General features: G+C 35.6%; 1 long non-coding RNA gene across 1 annotated transcript; it reads right to left on the reverse strand.

Moving 5' to 3' along the window:
* Positions 1-10,039: 10,039 nt before the first annotated feature.
* Positions 10,040-10,738, reverse strand: LOC117341683. Its single transcript, XR_004535700.1, has 2 exons — positions 10,667-10,738; positions 10,040-10,310 (listed from the first exon to the last, which is right to left on the reverse strand). It is a non-coding gene; the product is annotated as an uncharacterized LOC117341683 (long non-coding RNA).
* Between the last annotated feature and the right edge of the window lie 1,379 nt (positions 10,739-12,117).

The following is a 12,117-nucleotide window of genomic DNA, read 5'->3' on the forward strand; positions in this document are numbered from 1 at the left end:
TGCACATTGTTGTCATTTATCCGTATTCTCGAAAACCCCATAGGGACTTTTCGAAAATTGGAGATTCCCGCCGATCTTTCCTGCGTTGTGCTTGACTTTCATACTCAAAATACAAACACTTGGACAGCAAATTATGATATATTTCATATTGATGACACTTCTGCACTTTGATATTAATAAAATTAAAGCACATCATTGGATCTTGGTGATGATTTCAAATAGAAATTATCGATAATTATGTGTCTGGTTTTCAAGTTTTCTCCAATATGGCGTCTAGTGAAGACTGAACCGAGCGACCGCAAAGGATTGTGGGAAGGTCAGGGGCCACTATGTAAACACAAGGGCAAATAGAGAGCTGCCAATCTCTCTGTATATATGTCTCTGCTTGAATGAAGTACCTTTTTGACATACGTGTGAAATAGATATTTTTCATTCATTTTTTATGAAGGTTACGTTTCTTCAGCGTACCAATATGTACTCTTTGGCTTTCATGTAATTCGTCGAAAAAATGGTGACACCAAAGATCTATAGAGATTACAAAAAAAAAAAACAAAAAAAAAACATAGTCTAGTATTCACGACATATAAAATTTGCATTTGTCACAGGAGAAACACAGAAAAGGACTGACACCTGCTGGTTCTTTCAAATTTCGTTTATTCGACCGGAGCAGTTCCACAAAGGAATATTTTATAGAGTTTCAACCCTTCCATGACTCAATTAAATTTGTGTTATTCAACTACCCAATTTCCCTGTCATACAGTACTTTATAACAAGGAATTCTAAGTTTTTCGGCATAGCCGTATAATATTCTTTTGGCCCGGATATGACGCGACAGTTGGCATTACTGGTCAAGATGAAGTATGTGATTGGTCAATGTAGCGGTAAATAGAAAATGCAGATGCAGTTAAAAACGAAACAAAGTTAAGATTGAATTCAAGGCTGAATAAGTAGATGTATCTTTTCAAATGACACATTAATAAAATTATATTCCTGATTCAAATCCAGTCTCATTATCACCAAAAATGAATCAAACTGATATAATTTTGTTATCCGTGCTGCAACACATTACTTCGTTAATTTATTTCATCAGCAGTTCTACATTATAACCATAATCATTAAAACTATGCCGTTTATCTTTTTAAAGATATTTCTTGTTTATTTCTACTTCGCATTTATATAACTTTAAAGGAAATATATCCTCTTTTTTATTTATTCTAATCTTTTCATCTCTCCTTTTTTTCTCACTTTCTTCATTTTTCATCTATACAAGCATTACATTGCACACTTATCTATTCTCCCACTTGTTGCGGTTACTAAATGTGTTATAAAGATAAGGCGGTTAATACTTGTTTCCGAATCCTATTCAAATTATGATTACCATCACCTACCCCCCTCCCCATCCCCCTCCCCTTCCGCTCCCCCACTACTCAAATAGATTAGTAATTAATGAGATCATTTCTTAACCTATGTATTAATGTAATCACTGTTTATTACCATTGTATGTTAATTTCGACAGTATTGCAAATTCTCTGCTGAGATTACTTTATTTATATGCGTACGGGCCAGAGTCATGCCGATCTATATACGTACAAGTTGTATGTCTGTAGCTCACCATGATATCTGCTTATTATGTTATCTGCCTGTCTCAAAGAGAAGACGGATTTATATAAGTACGAAAGTACTTCTTTCCGAATTATTTACTATTCTATGTTTGTGTAATATTCTATGTAAATATTTGAACAATAAAATACTGTTTAAACCAAATTATGATTGTATAATTGTGTATGGATGGAATGAATTAATCATATAAAGTTATTATTAAAGGCATATTTAAACGTCATATCCTTCAAAAGAAATATTTTTATTGAAGATTAAAAAAAAACGAAAAGAAAACCTTTTGTGATAGAAACAACAAACTTGTGAAAATTCCACGTGAACATGGTTTTTAGGGTTTTCTTTTTCACTGTCATAACCAGAATATTTTCCCCTGAAAATGCCAGGCGTGCTTATGGCGCAACGATGCAAGGTACTAATTTGTATGTGTTTTTTTAGATGACGCATGCGGTCAGATATACATTTAATGGGATTCGTTGGTAAAATATGAACTAGCATATGCGACAACGAATATGAATAATACGAGATCAGATTTCCTATTTAGGTTTTATTGTTTGAGGAAAAATTAATCGTTGTAAGTTTCATATTGTTGGCTTCAAGAAAATATATCCTCACCAAAGTATCATCAGAATGGGAAATGGAATGAAACATTAAAAATCCCCACAGGTAAAGAAAATCGCAGTTCTAGCTCCAATCAGCATTTAAAGATCTATAGATCAACCCTCGGAAAGCTGAAGGGGAATAAGAACAGTTGGTCCGGAATGATAAGCGTCTTTAGCTAAATTAAAGTAATTTGACGGACACTGTTTTTATCTTCTTTGTGCAATCTTTCTATTACGAGGTTAAGAATCTAGAAGATTGATCTAGGAACAGAGCTATTTGGAATAACACAGAAAAATATCATAGGTAGCCAACTTTTAAGCAAATATGAAAAAATATATTGGTTTTGGAAGTATATAAATTAACGTGTCCAAAATGGTAATTTTCTCATTTACAAGCGTTTTGGCTGCAATCTTCAAAGAAGAAGAAGAAGAAGAATGTAATTTCGATTCTTTTCGACTGAATAAATTAAAAGACGATGACAATACAATGTTCTTATTCTTATGTCTTTATTTTCCTTCCATCCTTCTTCTTTACCACAACACATAGATCATTGGAGTTGTTCCTGTGAACTCATTAAACGGTGATTTCGTCCTATAAATAGCGAAATAGGTTTGAAATGCCCGAGCTTATACCATGAACCATGTTTTATATATGTTTTAGTTTTTTTTTACATTGTTTACCCCAATTGGTGTTTGTTAAAAATACTACACGGAGAATTAAGGGACGTGGGTGGAAATGACGAGTCCACGCACAGGGGCATGTCTAGTTTTAGATTAAAAAATAGCTAGAAATACCTATAGGTATTTCTGGCTATTTTTTAATATAAGACTAGTCGTGACCCTGTGGTCCACGTAACGTTCAGCTTACGAGTGGAAACAGGATCTACCGAGCTGTAATGGTATTGCTTTACATGGATTTAAATATTTAAAGAAAATGATTACGAATACTTTTAATTTTCGTACAGACAATATTTTCAACAGTGACTCTCACAGTCGTAGGCACCTTAAAATTCCACAGTATACACATGCATACGAATACTTTTGTAATTTATTGTATTGTATTTATTACATAGCACAGCAATCATCGGGCGAAGTCAATTGCAACATCTCAGGGAAATTTCCGGTAACTCTCCGAGAGTTGCCGGGAATTTACCCGAGATGCTGCGATTGGGGGCGAAGTTAGATATATAAACAAAACACCTATAAGCGATGCGATTGATCATATTTCTTTTATTATATGTGACATGTTGCACGTAATGTTACAAGTCATTATTTCCCGGGTGGAGGAGAAACCAATTCCTCAGCAGCCCTCTTCCTGCTACCAAACACATTCATAGTTTTGTCACCTTTTAAACTTCGAGCTCCATCTTCATCCTGCTGTTGCTGATCAGAAGATCTGCCAAAAGTCTCCTCTATAAAGTATCCCTCTGACACTATCGCTACACACAAGAGGAGAGGCAAAACGATAGTAGCCAATGTCATTATCCTGAAAGAAAATACACAATACTGTATTATTTTATTTCTATACGTTTAATGAAACATGACTGCTAATTCTAATCTGTGTTATCTTGCTGAAAAGGGGAATTAACTAGAGGCCCATGCGCCTTAACGGCCACCTGAGTTATGATATATTTAAGACAGTTTATATTTTATTTATCTATTGATTTCATCTATTTTGTTTAAAAACATTAACAAATGTATTATTAAATTATAAGATGTCACAAAACAATACAACTGCCTTATCTGCGACCTAGCATATATATAACAACTCTATCTGTGTCTAAACAAGTAAAATGTAAAAATTTCAGCACATCTGACTATCACTAGCGGATCCAGGGGGGTGGGGGTGGTTCTGGGGGGTCCTGGGGGTCAAGACCCCCCACCCTTTTGTTCGGAGAAAACAAATATAGCCTTAAAAATGCCTTGGCGGCCCCCAGACCCCTCGCCAAAAAATTCGGCTCGCGCCTGTGGCGCTCGCATTATCACTAACTTACTGGACCCCCCCCCCCCCCCCCCCCCCCCAACCTTTCGAAAATCCTGGATCCGCGCCTGGAAAAGATGGTTTTGTCATATTTCTTGAGGATATCTCTGCGGCTGCCTAAACAAGAAATAGATTGAAAATGGATGCTGTTCATATCTTAATTTCACAGAAAATAATGAAATTAATTTTCTCTAATGTATGCTCGCGATGATCCCATGTTGTGATTGTCATTTGTGGATTGATCTAAAAATATATATATAATTGGGAAATGGCTTCATATCAGTTTGAAAGCCTTTGCCCAATCCGTTTGTATATATTGATGCAAATAAAACATGTTTTAATCGAATCGAAAAATAATATGGCCGAAAGTTGAAGCTTAATATATATAAACGATCACGCACGCGTAACACACTGCGATCTCCGATTTCTGATCCGTTAGCGAAAAAAATGTTTTAAAAGTGTGTGCACACCATCAAATTGCCTGCCCATACTGATAATACCAACTAAGTTTGAACAACTTAACAAATGACGATGAAATGTGATTTCCCTATTACGTAAACTTTATAAAGTTTACCATCTCACCAGGGGTAATGCGAGACCCGATGGTCATGAAATTCACAATTTTTGTACAGCATCTTAAGACCCGTTCATATATGAAGAATACTTAATTATGCCATATGTATGTATTGATAAGAAGAGTTTTGAAATATCAGTCTATTTGACTACTTTTTTTATCCCCTCTCCCAGATTTCTAGGAGGCGGGGACCATATTATTCACAATTTTGGTTGACCATTGGCTATGAAGTCGAAAATGTAAATTACAGGCGTACCACGGATGACACGTTCCACAATAACGGCCAAAAGGCGATCAAAATAGACCGAATAAACTCAGGTAACGTAAAACCGTGTCAAACAGGTAGACCTGATTGGGACATAAAACCTCGTCGAGAATGAATATTCGATTATGTTCATGAAAAAGTATGTAAAATATAAATGCACATAGTTTGGACACATGAATAAAGTTTCACTACAAATTATGTCAAGTCAGACAAAAGATCAAATCAACTCACCCAGTGTATTCTAAAAAACGTGCGCACGAGAGTCTATCAGTCGTACCTGTGATGAGCTTGTCATAACTACTATTATATAAACCCCGATTCAATCTGGTGCAGCAGTAAAACTATAGATTGTGTAATTTTATTATGTCGGTATTCTCTGATGTTTCTAATTAAATACATATTAATTTTACACAAGGTTATTTGTCTTTGATCACAACACAAATATGGTGATGTTTTCCAAAAATGGATCAGAAATCTACTGAATCGTACATCTAATAGAACACGATGACAAGTTACCTGCTTTAATCAGAACAATTAACTGCAAATTTAGTTCATGTGATTTTCATTGCTGTTACATTGATGTGATGTTCATTGCAGCTATCCGTCTAAAAATGAAGGTCAAGCACATATTTAGTCACCCGTAGGAATTTCGATATATGTATTATGAAATGTATGCTAACAGACTGAGAAATGTTTTGAGGCCCCGTGCCTGTTTGAAGACATATCGAATCGTGTCCCATGTGATTTTAATTGCTGTTACATCTGTCTAAAAATGAAGGTCAAGAACATAATATGTTATAAAATGTATCCAAACGGACTGAGTTAAGTTTTGAGGCCCCGTGCTACCACAATTCCCGCTTTTAACAATGCAACAAAAAGGGAAAGTTTACTTTCAAGCTATATGATAAGAGCGATGATGGCAATTCCCAAATCATAAATGTTCCATTTAGTAAAGCAACATTCCTGCTTACCCAACTGATAGCGGATCCGTGTGTCGGATGATTTAATACTCAGGAGTTTGTCCCCAGCATCACGATTTCGCTGAAATATACAGACTACTGACAGGAGAATGGAAGCAAGGTGTCAAGGGAGGACGGTAGATGTCAAGGAGGAACGCAAGGTGTCAATGAGGGACGCAAGGTGTCAATGTAGGACGGTAGGTGTCAAGGAGGGGCGCCAGGTGTCAAGGGAGGCAGTAGGTGTCAAGGAGGGACGCAAGATGTCAGGAGAAGACGGTAAGTGTCAATGGAGGGACGCAAGGTGTCAATGGAGGACGGTAGGTGTCAAGGAGGGAAGCAAGGTGTCAAGGGAGGACGGTAGGTGTCAAAGAGGGGCGTAAGTTGTCGAGGGAGGACGGAAGGTGTCAAGGAGGGACGCAAGGTGTCAAGGGATGATGGTTGGTGTCAAGACGGGACGCAAGGTGTCAAGGGAGATGGACTAATGGGTCAGGGGAGACGGACACTATGTGTAAAGGGAGGACGATATGTGTCAAGGAGGGTCGCAAGGTGTCAAGGGAGATTGACTAATGTGTCGGGGGAGACGGACACTATGTGTCAAGGGAGGACGCAAGGTGTCAAGGAAGATGGACACAAGGTTTCAAGAGAAATAGGCGCAATATGTCAACAGAGATGGACGCAAATAGTCATGGGAGATAATTAAATGGAGACGGACGCATTGTTTGATCTCCGATATATTAGTTTGCTTCTTTTAATGAAGATGAATCACCAATTAAATTTTGTCACGAAAATAGATTTGAACAGGTTTCGTAGTATGTGAAATAGAAGTCAATATATGGTGTAAAAAAAATTAAAAATCAAAATGCTGTCGTTGAGCAAAGGAGAAGACAATGATATGACGACGGGCAATTACATGAAGCATTCCGAGAGTTCGGGAGACAGGTGGAAGTTGGCACACGGAATACCGAGACGGAAATGAACATCTACGTCATCGGAGATTGATTCCAGTCCGTTTGTAGTACCTAAGGATTTTGAACGAATACATATAATAATAACTTGAAATTTCGACACTGCAAAGCATTTAAAATTGTTAATCCTTTGCAAACTAAGCAAAAAATTAGCAATATTAAAAGAACGTGCAGACTTGGGAAACAATCAGCGGGTACTACGGGAAAACTTAAACAAATCTTTGTAAATTTAGGCTTTTAAATTTACCATGCCGTTAATTTTCCGTTGTATGTCTTATCAGCAGGATGAAATTGACACTTTTTTTTAATTTTTTTCTTATGAAGCAAAAGTTCTTAACGTTCTGTTTATACCACAACCATCATCACATGAAAAGTAATTTTAATTGAAAGGAAATTAAATTTTATTTCCGTTTAAAATGAAACAATTGGTGTTTCAGCGAAACTATAGGATTCAGTTTATTTCAGGACTTTTAGATAATATTAGATGACGTTAGATAATATTTTAGATATTGATATAGGGGTTCCCCTTACCCTTACCTTATACGTGGTCTTATTCCCTGGTATTTTGTTGTTATATTGCCATCGTTTCATTGATTGTTTTAGATATAAGCAAAATGGAAATCATCAATCTTATCAAACAGCTAATGGAACTAGGAATAGACTTTTTTGATTTCTTGTTCATTTGTCACGTGACAAGCAAAAAAAAACAAAAAAAAAACACGAAAACGTTTCATTTTGTTGTACTTTCGTTTTCAGCTGCTGGTCATCAATGCCGCAGGCGATGTATTCTAAGCCTTGATAGTTATTTTCAACAAGGATGTCTGACCATTTGTTCAGCAGCCCTAATGCTTCTCCGAATTACCCTTTCACGGTTGCTTTCGATACGCTCCATCATTTCAGTTTTCTCACCATGGTGTGGAGTTGATTAACAAGTCATGAAGCCTCTGCCAAATATTCCTCTGACATTAGCGATACACACACGATGAAAGGCAAAACGACAGCAATCAATGCATTTAAAAAAAATAATATGAACACAATATTATTTCCATACGTATTCTGGCCATCTAGATCTCTATAATTTGTTATTGTTTATTTCTAGCACATGTATATCTTAATGAAAATGGAGCAATGTAAACCATACTTAAAAGCTATAAACGGTTCCTGAGAACCAATGCTTATTGAGAAATTATATACATTGTAGATCAGAATGCTTTTCCTATTGGTGTAGGTAATATGTAGTTCCGCTCAATGAAGACGGATACACCACCATGAGTAAGAAGATATTGATAATAAAGTAAATCTCTGTTATAAATTACATTCCTGAATGTATTCCAGTATAAATTTAAGGATACTGTAAAAAATACACCGTTGCTATAGGGTAGAACACGCTATGATATCCCGATTGAAGACAGGTCAATAGCACTAGGAAAAATAAATCATTATTAGAACGAATTAACTCACATCTTAAATACTGTATATCATGTTTTCAGAAAACATTTAAATGATCCAGCATTTCATAGAGTTTTTCAATCTATTCAAAAGCTAAAGTTGTCTTCCATTCAAATCTATTTAAACAGACTGATTCATAAATATAGTCTAGCATGTTCAATTCAATTTGAAGAGTAATTCATAAGTTCGATAGTTAGTTAATAGGTAAAACTACTTAGTGTATCGCAGAAAGCATTCGCATTTTTTTTTTTTAATGGAATATTTCATGAACCTTTAATAACAACTGGCATGGCAGTAAAAATACAGGACAGTCTCATTAAAACTTACTTTAATTTAACATACGGCAATTTGTCTTTGATTGGCATATTATATGTGTTTCCAAAAATCTAGTCATAATTATTTTAACGTCTGTTCGTATCAGTTATAGTATATTTCCAGCTGTCTAATCACACCATTTCCAAAGGCTAAATAAGACACAATATATAAAACGGCTTTCTCAGTGTGTTGAATTGGTTTGCTTGTTTTTGTTTAACGTCCTATTAACAGCCAGGGTCATTTAAGGACGTGCCAGGTTTTGGAGGTGGAGGAAAGCTGGAGTACCCGGAGAAAAACCACCGGCCTACGGTCAGTACCTGGCAACTGCCCAACGTAGGTTTCGAACTTGCAACCCAGAGGCGGAGGGCTAGGGTTAAAGTGTCGGGACACCTTAACCACTCGGCCACCGCGGCCCCAGAAGTGTGTTACAGAAAATGTGAAGCATGATTCTATCGGTAGTAGCTGTGATGAGCCTGTGACACCTACTATTATATCAACCTTCTTAAAAAACTTGGTAACGTATTTGCTACAAGGGAGCGATTGATAAAAATTGTACATCAACGAAAAAAACTGACACTAAAATTCATTTTTTCAATAAAATAACGCAAAATATATAGGACCTTAATATTGAATAACTGGATTATATAGTTTTTATTGCTAGGGCTATACTGCAGTATCTTGATGGAACAAGGGCTATCAGTTTAAGTCTTAATTAAGGCCTTCGTTTGACCCTACTGTAAACGCCTGATATCCAAATATATATGCTTTAATTGGCTAGATCAATCAACAGAATATGCCTATACTCCTAGAACATCAATTCTTATTCTTCCTGAATTTCTTTCAATCATTTTCTCCTTGTTTGGAACTCACATTACAAATCTGTTTAGACGTCTATTTTCTTTTGATTTTATTTAGTATTATTTAATGAGGATTCTACCATCAATCATTAATACCTATGATTTGAATCTTTTAATAATATCCTTAGATTTCCTAAATTAGCCTGTTACAACAAACAGAAATATACAGCAGTTGGCAAAGGAGTTGTTTTACTCAATTCATCTCTCATTCCGACAGTTTGCATCAATCAAAAACTTGCGACAACATTTGAAAACTCAATATGAAATGAACCATCATTACGAATTTGTTTTCCTCAGCACTTTATCTGTCAGTATGTGAAGTCAATTCATTAGCCTTTGATGATGTCAGTATATGCTATATTACCCATACGAACGTTTTGTAATTAGTGTGCTCAAGCAATAACATAACAATCAAATGATCAAATTAGATATGCTTATATATATACAGCAAAACAACGTTTTCAGTTTTGAGATAATTTATTCCTTTTGTTACAAGTCATCATTTCCCGGCTATTGAAGGAGGTACATTTAATTCTTCAGCAGCTCTTCTCCTGGTGATTTTGGCATCGAGCGGTTTGTTATCTACTATCCTTCGAGGTTCAACATCAAATCCTCCCTTACTGACTTGTGGTTGATCAGCAGGTCCTGAAACCTCTGTCAAATATCCTTCCGACAATAATGCTACACACAAGAGGAATGGTAAAATCATAGCAATCAATGCCATTTTTCCTGAAAAAAGTACATATACAACATAAAAATGTCTTGGTATCGGTTTTGAACATGAGTACTGCTCCTATACTTATTTTGGTATTTATTATTTGCTTACATAAATACGACTGTTAATTGTAATATGTGTTACCTTGACGAATAGGAGAAATAAAAGCCACATGAGATAGAAGGAACTAGCTGCCAAATAGTAATGTATACTTGACCGAGAATCAGTGTTCGATATATTATCATGTTCACGTATGTAATTGAAACATAATGTATACGTTATTATTAAATTCCTACAGTGTTTGGATAAATGAATAAAGTTTTACCAAAAATTGGTGATGTCATTAAGATAATGAATCAAAACTACTCACCCAGTATAATTATTCCAGAAATGTCCGCACAGGAATCAGTAGTAGATGAGATGAACTTGTCATTCCTATTATTATATAAGCTAATTTTCACATCTGGTACGGCAGTAAAACCATAGATCACGACCGTTAAAATTCAGTTTGATTTAACATACGATTATTTATCTTTGATCACAACACAAATATGGCGATAGCATTATTGATATTGCACAATCGTACATCTAACAGATCCTATCTGCATGCTACTTGCTTTGATGAGGACAATTAAGTCCAAATTTGGTATTCGTAAAGCATCTACAGCTGTTTTAAAAAGTGTCTATATTTACAACAAAAATATGATTATGTTTTCGAAATAATTCGTGTCATTAGTATTACATTATCGAATATCTAATAGAACAGAGGCGTGCTAGCTGCTTTATCAGATCATTTATTTCCAAAAATGTTAATTGTTATTGCTTCTACAGCTGTCTGGGAATTGGTCACTCGTAGGAATGAACAACAATTGATATATACGAGATTTCATGCCTTCACAGCATCGACAGCTTACAACAAAGCCGAACGGTAGTGTGAGGATGTTGTTTTCCTTAATGTTAATATGTTTATCTCTAAATATGTAAGATACCTGCTTCACCAGTATATGGCTGTGACCCACAATGTTTTGTAGTCACTTGAAGAATCCGGTTGGTGAATTTGTAGAGAGGAAGACTAGGTATGTTCAATGCAAACCCTATGATTTAAACTAATAATTACAAGACATGAGTGATTGATACAAGACTACGTTGGAACAAAGGTTTTGAGTTGAGTCTTTGCCCTCTTGGTCCTTCTGCTATAGCCACGTTAGCACAATGTATGAATAATACTCGCCACCGATACAGGCTTTATTTTGTTAGATCAAACAACCCGTGTCGGCAATACAGCAGATGATGCTTACACACCTGCAACGTGATTTCTTTCATTCGATTCATTAGCATTTCATGACGTCATTATATGTCATGTCACATATATTCACGCCAACACTTTTGCAATTGGTGAATTAAATAATAATAAAAAAAAAACCCAGCAATCTACTTTATTTATTTATTCTTTTTTTGACGTGTTACACGTGATGTTAAAAGTCATTATTTTGGAGGTATAGCTAATTCTTCAGCATTCCTGCTCCTCCTAATGATTTTGTCTGTGACGGACGTACTATCCCTGCACATCCTCCGTTTCCAACCTGTAGTCGACTACAAAGCTCTGTCAAATATCCATCAGACAATATTGCTACACAGAAGACGAAAGGTAAAACTACAGCAACCAATGTAATTGTTCTGAAAGAATATAACACCAAAAATGTTGTTGTTATACGTTTTTGAACATGTATACTGCTCCATGGTAAATTATTTGCTATTCATTTATTTCTTACATCATCAGGTATGTGAATTTTCATCTGTTTTTTTTTCTGGGCGAATAGG

Source organism: Pecten maximus, chromosome 14, assembly GCF_902652985.1.
Source record: "Pecten maximus chromosome 14, xPecMax1.1, whole genome shotgun sequence".
Classification (NCBI taxonomy): domain Eukaryota; kingdom Metazoa; phylum Mollusca; class Bivalvia; order Pectinida; family Pectinidae; genus Pecten; species Pecten maximus.